Source organism: Ursus arctos, unplaced genomic scaffold, assembly GCF_023065955.2.
Source record: "Ursus arctos isolate Adak ecotype North America unplaced genomic scaffold, UrsArc2.0 scaffold_2, whole genome shotgun sequence".
Taxonomy (NCBI): Eukaryota; Metazoa; Chordata; class Mammalia; order Carnivora; family Ursidae; genus Ursus; species Ursus arctos.
The window spans coordinates 31,396,449-31,404,816 of NW_026622874.1; the positions used below are offsets into that span (position 1 = coordinate 31,396,449).

Consider the following 8,368-nt stretch of genomic DNA (forward strand, 5'->3'; position numbering starts at 1 on the left):
TGAGAGACAAGAGCTCAAGATCCCGGAGCCTGACATATGGAGATGAGAATGAGCAGAGGATAGAGAGGTTGGGGAGTCCAACATGGCAGAATAATAAATTTTTATTGGCATGGATGAGTGAGAGGGTTCTGGTACTTTAGGGCACTAGAGTATAAAGATTATAACAGGAATTCCTATGGACCAACTATTTGGACTCCATTAAAAATCAGAAAGAAATGTGTATGGAGATCAAAGTCCTTTTTAGGACACACTCAATGGGCTACCACACCGATGATCACGTGAAAGGTAAGATGATTACCTTCGTTTTCCGCCAAGAATTCTGAGAGCCTAAGCACCATTAACTGTACTCACTAACACTCTAATTCTGGAGATATCTGCTCCCTAGTGAAATTAGCTCATTTAATGGTTTTATCTTCTTTCTGAAACTGGCAATTTTCCTTCCTGGTTTAAACTGTCATTTCTTGCCACAGCCTTGGTTAAACTATCCCAGTTATTTCACAGATGGCCTCATATTCCAAACTGAAATATCCTCCAGAGCTTTTTCTGTACATTTTATACATTTCTATACTTACTTTACTTACCTTTTTAAATTTTTTATTTTTTAAGTAATCTCTATACCCAGCAGGGGGCTTGAACTCATGACCCTGAGATCAATAGTCGCATGCTCTACCGACTGAGCCAGCCAGGCACCCTTCCTTTCTGATCTATTTTATACTAAGAACAATCTATTGTTCGTAACAGAGAATATTTAAATTGATGCAGTAAAACTGAACCATAACTGATCTCACCAAAGAACTGACAGATTGCTGTCGGCCTGCTGTACAGAGAGCATTTTAGGGGCATGCTTTGAAGACTAATAAGGCAGATTGATGGAGAGATGGGTCAGAAAGCATTCAGATTTTCTTTTTTCAGCTTTGTAAAAATTATAATATAACATTAAAATAATTTGTATTTTTTGTTTGTATTTATGTATTTTTTATTTTTTTTATTTTTATTTATTTTTTATTTTTATTTTTTATTTTTTTTAGATTATTTATTTATTTATTTGACAGAGACAGAGACAGCCAGCGAGAGAGGGAACACAAGCAGGGGGAGTGGGAGAGGAAGAAGCAGGCTCATAGCGGAGGAGCCTGATGTGGGGCTCGATCCCAGAACACCGGGATCACGCCCTGAGCCGAAGGCAGACGCTTAACCGCTGTGCCACCCAGGCGCCCCTGTATTTATGTATTTTTTAAAGTAGGTTCCACACCCAGCTTGTAGCCCAATGTGGGGCTCAAACTCACAACCCTGAGATCAAGACCTGAGCTGAGATCGAGTTGGATGCTTAACCAACTGAGCCACCCAGATGCCCCTTTTTAATTTTTGTTTAAATAAGTTTTAAAGTAGAAAAATAAACACTTTAATCCTACTCCCTAAACACGAATTAGTTTCATATTTTTCACATTCCCTTCTAGTTTTTGTCTATATGCACACCTTTTTTTTTCTTACATATTTCAAGTGTAGTGAACCTACAACTATGTGCTTGTTTTTCCACTTGATACTATAATTTTTTTCAGATTTTTTGCTTTTTCTCGTATTTTTACCTTTTAGTGTCGTCATGATCTTTCATAATGTACCACAATCTGTTTAATAATTTCCTTATTATCGAATAGTAGCCATGTCTAGCTGACATTGCTCAGGGTAATTATTAACCCCTGGTAAATACAATTTAATAGCCATAAGAAAAATGAGTCTGAGTTATCATAATTTTCTCTAACTGCAGTCATTAATTCAGAGCTGTGATAACTGTCAACCTTCTAACAGGATTACTTTGTATATCACATCTGTCACCTGCTCTGAAGCATACTGCCTGAGCCGCAGCCTCGCAGGAGCACTCGGAAGGAGGGCTGCCTGGGTTGGAAGCCTGGCTTTACCATTGACTTCCTGTTTCAGTTTAGTAAATTACTTGACGTCTTTGCATCTCTGGTTCCGCCCCTGTAAGACGGGCAATGATCATCATACCTACTCGAGGTGATTATTTTAGGATTCATGGTAGAACACTTATGATGTGCTCAATAAATTCCAGCTGTCACTACCGTCATAGTAACACCTGCATTTTGGAGCATCTGTCCTTGTGACTTATTAGTGGTTATGATGAAACAGACCCTCGATCGGACCTGCAGTTGTATGAAAATGAAGTAGTTTCAGTGCAATAGTGTGTTTTATCTGAGACCATTTCATGAGTATATCCAGAGGTTAAAAAACATTTAAAATCATCACTTTGAAAAATTAATAAACTTCAGGAACTTCTCCACCCATGGAATGATGGCAAACGTTAAAATACGTTAAGCTTTTCAACTTACCCAACTCAAGTCAACTGACTATGTTCTTTTACAAATATGTATCACACACCTGTATATGGAAGAAAAACATTTGACGTGCGTCTCAGTGTTCCTTCAAATAAGTGTCTTGGAGGCCATTTAACTTTCATTTTATATCAGACCGAAGCAAGTGTGTTCTGAAATAAATGATGGGAACACAATAGCCCTCTTGGGCTGTCTTGAGGATATAAATGAGTTCATATTTATGCAACAGAATAGTGCCTGAACATAGTAAGTCCTATGTTTACTAAAAACAAATCGTCCCAAGGTGGTGAGACTCTTCTTCATTTTTGCACGATGTAATTGATTATTTGATTCATCTGGAGATTATATAGAGGAATTTCTTTTTATTTATATGGAGATTTTTGTCATTTCTAATTTTTAACTTTTACAAATAATGTGCAAATGAGTATCTTCAGGCAGACAATTCTGTGTTTTTCTTCTTTTGAACTGATACCTTTAGGATAAAATCCAGGAGTGGGTACGCCAGCACAGTGTCAAGAAGAAGCAGTTTAGTTCTGCTTAGGAAGTTTTGCAGGAAGTGGGCAGGAAGGAACAGAGCCAGGGTTTAGGGCACTGTTGGCGATGGCAAGGTCCAGGGAACTGCTGAGAGGTGAGGGGCTCTCCCAACTGCTGCACCGCTACGGGCTGTTTGTAGACAGGCAAAAACAGGGGGTGGTGTGGGGAGAGGAATAATGGGCTGGAATCTGATGAAATGACTTTTAGATCCATCTACACCTTTTCCTCGAAATGAACTTTTCATTCAAATGAAAAGTTGTTTTGTCCCCATATTAAGCCTTTCCCAGTATTAGGGTCTAGGAGTCCTTTATTTCTCAAACATGAATCAAACACCTTATACACACACCAAGATCTGTGTTTGGTATTAGGGATGCAACAATGAGTAAAAGAAAAATACCTTCAAGTAATTACATAAGACATTTTTAAAGGTAAATTTAAAGCCTAGTGAACTAAAGTGATTGACAGATACAGAAATTATAGAGGCAAGGACTAGGGGTGGGAGAGCACCCATCCCAGCATTGAGGATAGGCCTTGGTGGCAGGGAAGACCCTTGTCCCAGAGGAGGTCATGGCGGAGCTGGGTCTTAAAGGACAGGTAGGAGTTAATCAGACAATAGGGAGAGTAAAGAGCATTTGGGGCAGAGGAGATAGCATGGGCAAAGGCCCAGTGGAGACAAAAGGGTGCCTTCAGAGGACCAGCAATTCCTTGTCCTTGGGGAATCAAAAGCAGGACAGGTGGCCTGAGATGTGGCCACGGAGGTAGCCAAGGTCCTTGGACATCACTCTAAAGAATTTGGGTTTTCTTTGTACCATTTTTCTCAGCGATGGCTTTGGGTATATGCAAGCCTCCAGTGGCATCCAAGAATCTGCCTCGATTTCCCCATTTCACCTTGACATTTCTTTCCCTAGGAGACTCACAGCACCTTGCTTTTAAGGGTGACCACTAGCTGTCGCTATTGAACAGATCTAGTTAAAGCCAATGGTTTAGGGCCTAGCCTCGCTGCTAGGGCCGGGCGGCCCCACCAGATGCTTGAGTCCCGCCCCGCCTCCAGTAAGGTGTGTTTATCTGCCCTAAGCGGTGATTCATGAGAAGGCCCGCAGTGACGAGGTGGTGGTAGCTGTCCCAGGACGTGGGCGCGAACTGGGGGGAAGAAATTGTGGTGAAGTGCGGTACACCACCAACAGTCAGCCACTGGGTGGCGCTGTCCCCCTCGACGGCAAAAATGGAGGCTTGTGAAAAGGAAAAGTCTTTGGTTAGGGTGGCCTGGCTCTTTGGCCTTGGGGTGGCCTGGCTTTTCGTGCCCTCGGTTAACCGGAGTTCAGGGTGCCACAGGACTGTTCAAGGACGGTGTAAGGCCCGGAAGGACGCCAACCCAACAGTCCCAGGGCAGCCAATCACAGCACAGAGAGACCCGGACACCAACGGCTTTGTGGTCTTTCAGACCTCAGCTCTCACCGGCGGTCTTTTGAAATACTCTGTCTGGTTGCTGGTCATGCGACATGCCAGTGTGCCCTCCCCTTGGGCTGTCGTTTCTTTATCCTCCTCCCAGAAACTCCTTTCTCCACAGCCTCTGAAACTCAAGCAGAGCAGGCTGCTCATCTGGAACTTTCCTATTTTTTAAGAACTCACCCCCCCCACCACACACACACCTGCGGCTTTACATTTGCTCTAGGTTCCTGTCCTCACCCCATGTGTTCTAGATGTGTGCAGACTTAATTCTCCTCCTGCCGTTTTTTTGGTTTTTTTTTTTTTTTTTGCCTGTGGGCATTGGTGTCCTCAGTCCTGTTGGACCTTCTTGAAAATTCTCTCTTTTCTCTTCTGCCTTTTCTTTTCACACTGGCTCTGTTCCCATTCCTGCTCCCCTCACCCCCTCTTTAAAAAACAGAGAATTTAGACACATTCTAAGCCTCACTAGAAAACTTCTAAGTTTAACAACTAAGTGAAGTTAGGTGAAGGATTGCTGAGGGGGCAGGACCTAGCATGTAAGGGATATTTTGATTTTCCTGAGCATTCTGCATGACCTAGTGACCCTTTGGCGTGGGATGGAGATCTAAGAGTGCTGAGATGTTGACAGCGAAGCAGAGTTGCTGGAGATGTGGTGAGACATGATATCAAGGTGCGCAATGTGTTTTTCTGTTCCCTTAATACTGCAAATTAGTTTGGTTTACATACTTTCCCCCAGAAATTAAGGGCTGCTTCCGGGACTTGGTTAGCATATGTTCCCTAGTGCTGTAGACTGGGCAATAATGAAGAAGAGTGTGGATCTTTGGCAAATTCCATGGACAGCAGGCAATGCGGGGGTGGGGGGGGCGATGGATTCTGTCCTACATGTGGCCCCCTGAGAGGGGAATGGGGGCTCACCCTGAACCACGGAGGCCCGCTGATGGCTAGAAGCATCACACATGCTGGCTTCTTTCTCTAACACGGCTTCGGAGCCCTGCTCTGCAGCGTCAGAAGAGCTACTGGATATGGGGAGATGTTGCAATTTCTACTTATTTTTTATCTTATCTTTTCAAGATTTCTATTTTTGTCTATGCTTTATGTTAATAAATATTGCGTGCATATATTATATAAATAGCAACCGTAGATCTGTTAGAAATCTATACGCCTAATCATTTTTTAGTAATGAAGTATGTGATCAAAAGTTTGGCAGCTACTCTCTGGAGAATCTTTGAAGCTTGCCATGGACTCTGGGGGTGGGTTTGCGACGCTGGCCTAGAGCAGTCCAGCCAAGGAGAAAGGCCCAGCCTGTGTGAACAGATGAGGTGGTGAGGTGGGAATGAACTGTCCCAAAGAGGGAACTCTCCGGGAACAGCAGATGGAATGAGTCACTGACACCTCGGACACCTCGGGGCTCCCTGCTACCTCTTATCTAGGGTCTTCCATACACTCTTAACTGAGGAGAGGGAATCATAGTTTCTCACAGTGAAATTGGGAGAGATGTTCTTCAGCATGGGGAGAGCTGGGACTAAATTAGACCTTGCAGGTGGTCAGTGGGACTGGATCCTGTCACTATGGTCAGGAAACTGGCATCTCAGGAACGGCGTCCTTCTGCTGTATTTCTTTGTTTCTGTCATGATTTACATTTGTGACAAACACTTCCGGTTGCCTCACAGAACCCCAATTTTGTTGGGGTGAGCATGCGCTCAGCTGAAAGCTCCATTTCTCAATCTCTCTTGAAGGGAGGCGTGGTCACGCGACATGACTCTGGGCCACAGGAGGGAGCTGAAGTCCTTGGCTGGGGCTTCCCGGTTTGCTCTTTATCAGGGGGCAGATTTGCTGGCCTGCATCTTTTGCCCTGCCCCTTCCCCTTTTCCTTCCCTGAAACACAGCATGACAGAACTAGAGCTGCTATCTTGCGACTCCACGGTGACAAGGAGGAGGATGGATAGTTGAGTAGAAAGACAGAAGGAGCCTGGCTCCCTGAGGCCTTGGTGTGCTGCTCCTAGACTTTTTGTTAGGGGAGGAAAAGTAATTTCTACTTGATTGAGCCACCGTCAGTGGGTTTTTCTGTTATTCCCAGGGGAATGCAGTGCTGGTGAACATGGAGGTCGATTTCGGGACTTGCACACATTTAAGGCTGTTGACTTAATGCAAAATGCTGACCCCCTGAGAGTTCAAGAATGTGAGCATCCCCTGTCTTTGGGAGCCCATGTTGCCCCAGCCTCGCCAGCAATGGTAGAAGGAAGCTGTCCTGTTAACTTTCAAGTCCTTGGAGGAGGAGAGAGGCATTGAGCTGGGCCTTTAAGAATAACTAATTCTGTCAAGAATGTGGAATGAGAAAGACAGGGCGGTGTGTTGATCAGGCTGTACGGGTTTGAGAGAGCTGATGGTGCATTTCTCTTCTATTACACATTCAGCGATGGGACCCAGTGGCTCGAAATCAACCAGGTGAGAGTATTTATATCAAGGAAGCAGGCTAATGTTACAAATCGGGGAGTGTTTCTTTTTTTCCTCTCTCTTTTTCTGGAGAGCCAGTCGTTAAACATTTACCAACACACCCTTGGAAAGACCAAAGGTTTCGTTTATTAGTTACATAAATACTGTTACGTACTTTTTCTTGCTTTCCCCATAAATGAACAGAATCAGGGAGCAGATGATTTATACTAAACATAGGCTGAAGTCTTAATGTGTCTTTAAGCCTAAAGAGAACCCTGAAAGTTCAGGCTGAAGGCAAAACTAATCTGAAGCTGACTCTGGCTGTAAATTTGTCATCTGCTCATGCTCCTGTCTCAGCATTTATCTCCTTTGCTCCTGATCAGCCTCCTGCCCTCGTCCACGACAAACCTGGCTTCTTGCGCCATTTGTGATGCATGCAGAAGCCCCGGATTCTGGGACTGGCACAACGGTTTATCACGCACGTCCAGACACTTCATGACCTTCTCTGACTCGGCACTAGTGTGCATGCGTGTTGTGCTGTATGGTCAGAAATCTGACTTCACATTTTGGTCTATTTTCTTGCACACAGGTGCAGCCAGATCTTTCCTACTTCCTTGCGCTGAGCACAGTCTGGAAAGAATCTCTTTCTAAGAAAAGCCCACCCATATTCACCCTCAGATCTAGCTCCTTGTCCATGTGGTTGGGAGGCTCAGTGGATTCCAGTCTGTTCTGCTGCCTGGTCATTTTGATTAAGCAATGCGGAAAGGAAATTTCCCTTATGGGTCCAGGCCCATGTCTTGTGTCCTAGTATCTCTTACCATGGAAACCCTGCATTTGGGGATGTGGCGTTCATGCTGGATATATCCCATCTGTCCCTCCAGAACACTCTCCATTCTTTCCTACCCTGCTGTCCATGAGGAAGCGGACCTGTGTGGTTTATATCAGTCTTCTCCCTTGCGCCTCTGTATAGCTAATAGATAATATTAGCAAGAAATTGGAGGGAGGGAAGAGAGTAAGGCTGGGTTGTTTATTCTCCCAGATCCCTCCCGCGTGGTCCTAGCTGGCCTGGTGGCATCCCGTAACTAAGTATCACAGCTCCTGTTCTGTGATGCTCTCCAAACAGTTTCTACCTCTGGATTCTCATAACCGTTCTTTTTGTCCCTAAGGTGGGACTAGCCCCAAGATACTACCTTATCCCTTGTGACTGCCCTATAACCTTGTCCACACTTTTGTAAACAAGCCCCTTTTTATTAAAGCCTACTAAAATTATCTACTTTGCCATCTCTTACCTGTTGGGGACCTGACCAATACGGGGCTTTGCTGAGTTGTTAATATAGCTGATTTCTGTTACCTGTTTGGTCGTAGTCAGGTGATGCCTGGCAAGTGTTTGATAAATGTTTGTTGAATGAATAAATGACGAAATGAGTAAGTGGCAGGATGGAACTCCATTCCCTGCTCTCCAGACTTCTAAGACACAGTTGAGAGTTCACACATAACGCGGAGCTGCAGTCTGAGGGCAATAAACATGTGGAGGTTCTGTGGCTCGAGTTCCCAGGGACTTCCACTCCCATGGGTTTGCCCTAGTGATTTATATACACCCAGCTGTCCTT

General features: G+C 44.5%; 1 non-coding gene across 1 annotated transcript; it reads right to left on the reverse strand.

Annotated features, from left to right (window-relative positions):
* Positions 1 to 615: 615 nt before the first annotated feature.
* On the reverse strand, positions 616 to 688 carry TRNAN-AUU (transfer RNA asparagine (anticodon AUU)). Its single transcript has one exon. It is a non-coding gene; the product is annotated as a tRNA-Asn (tRNA).
* Positions 689 to 8,368: the final 7,680 nt, after the last annotated feature.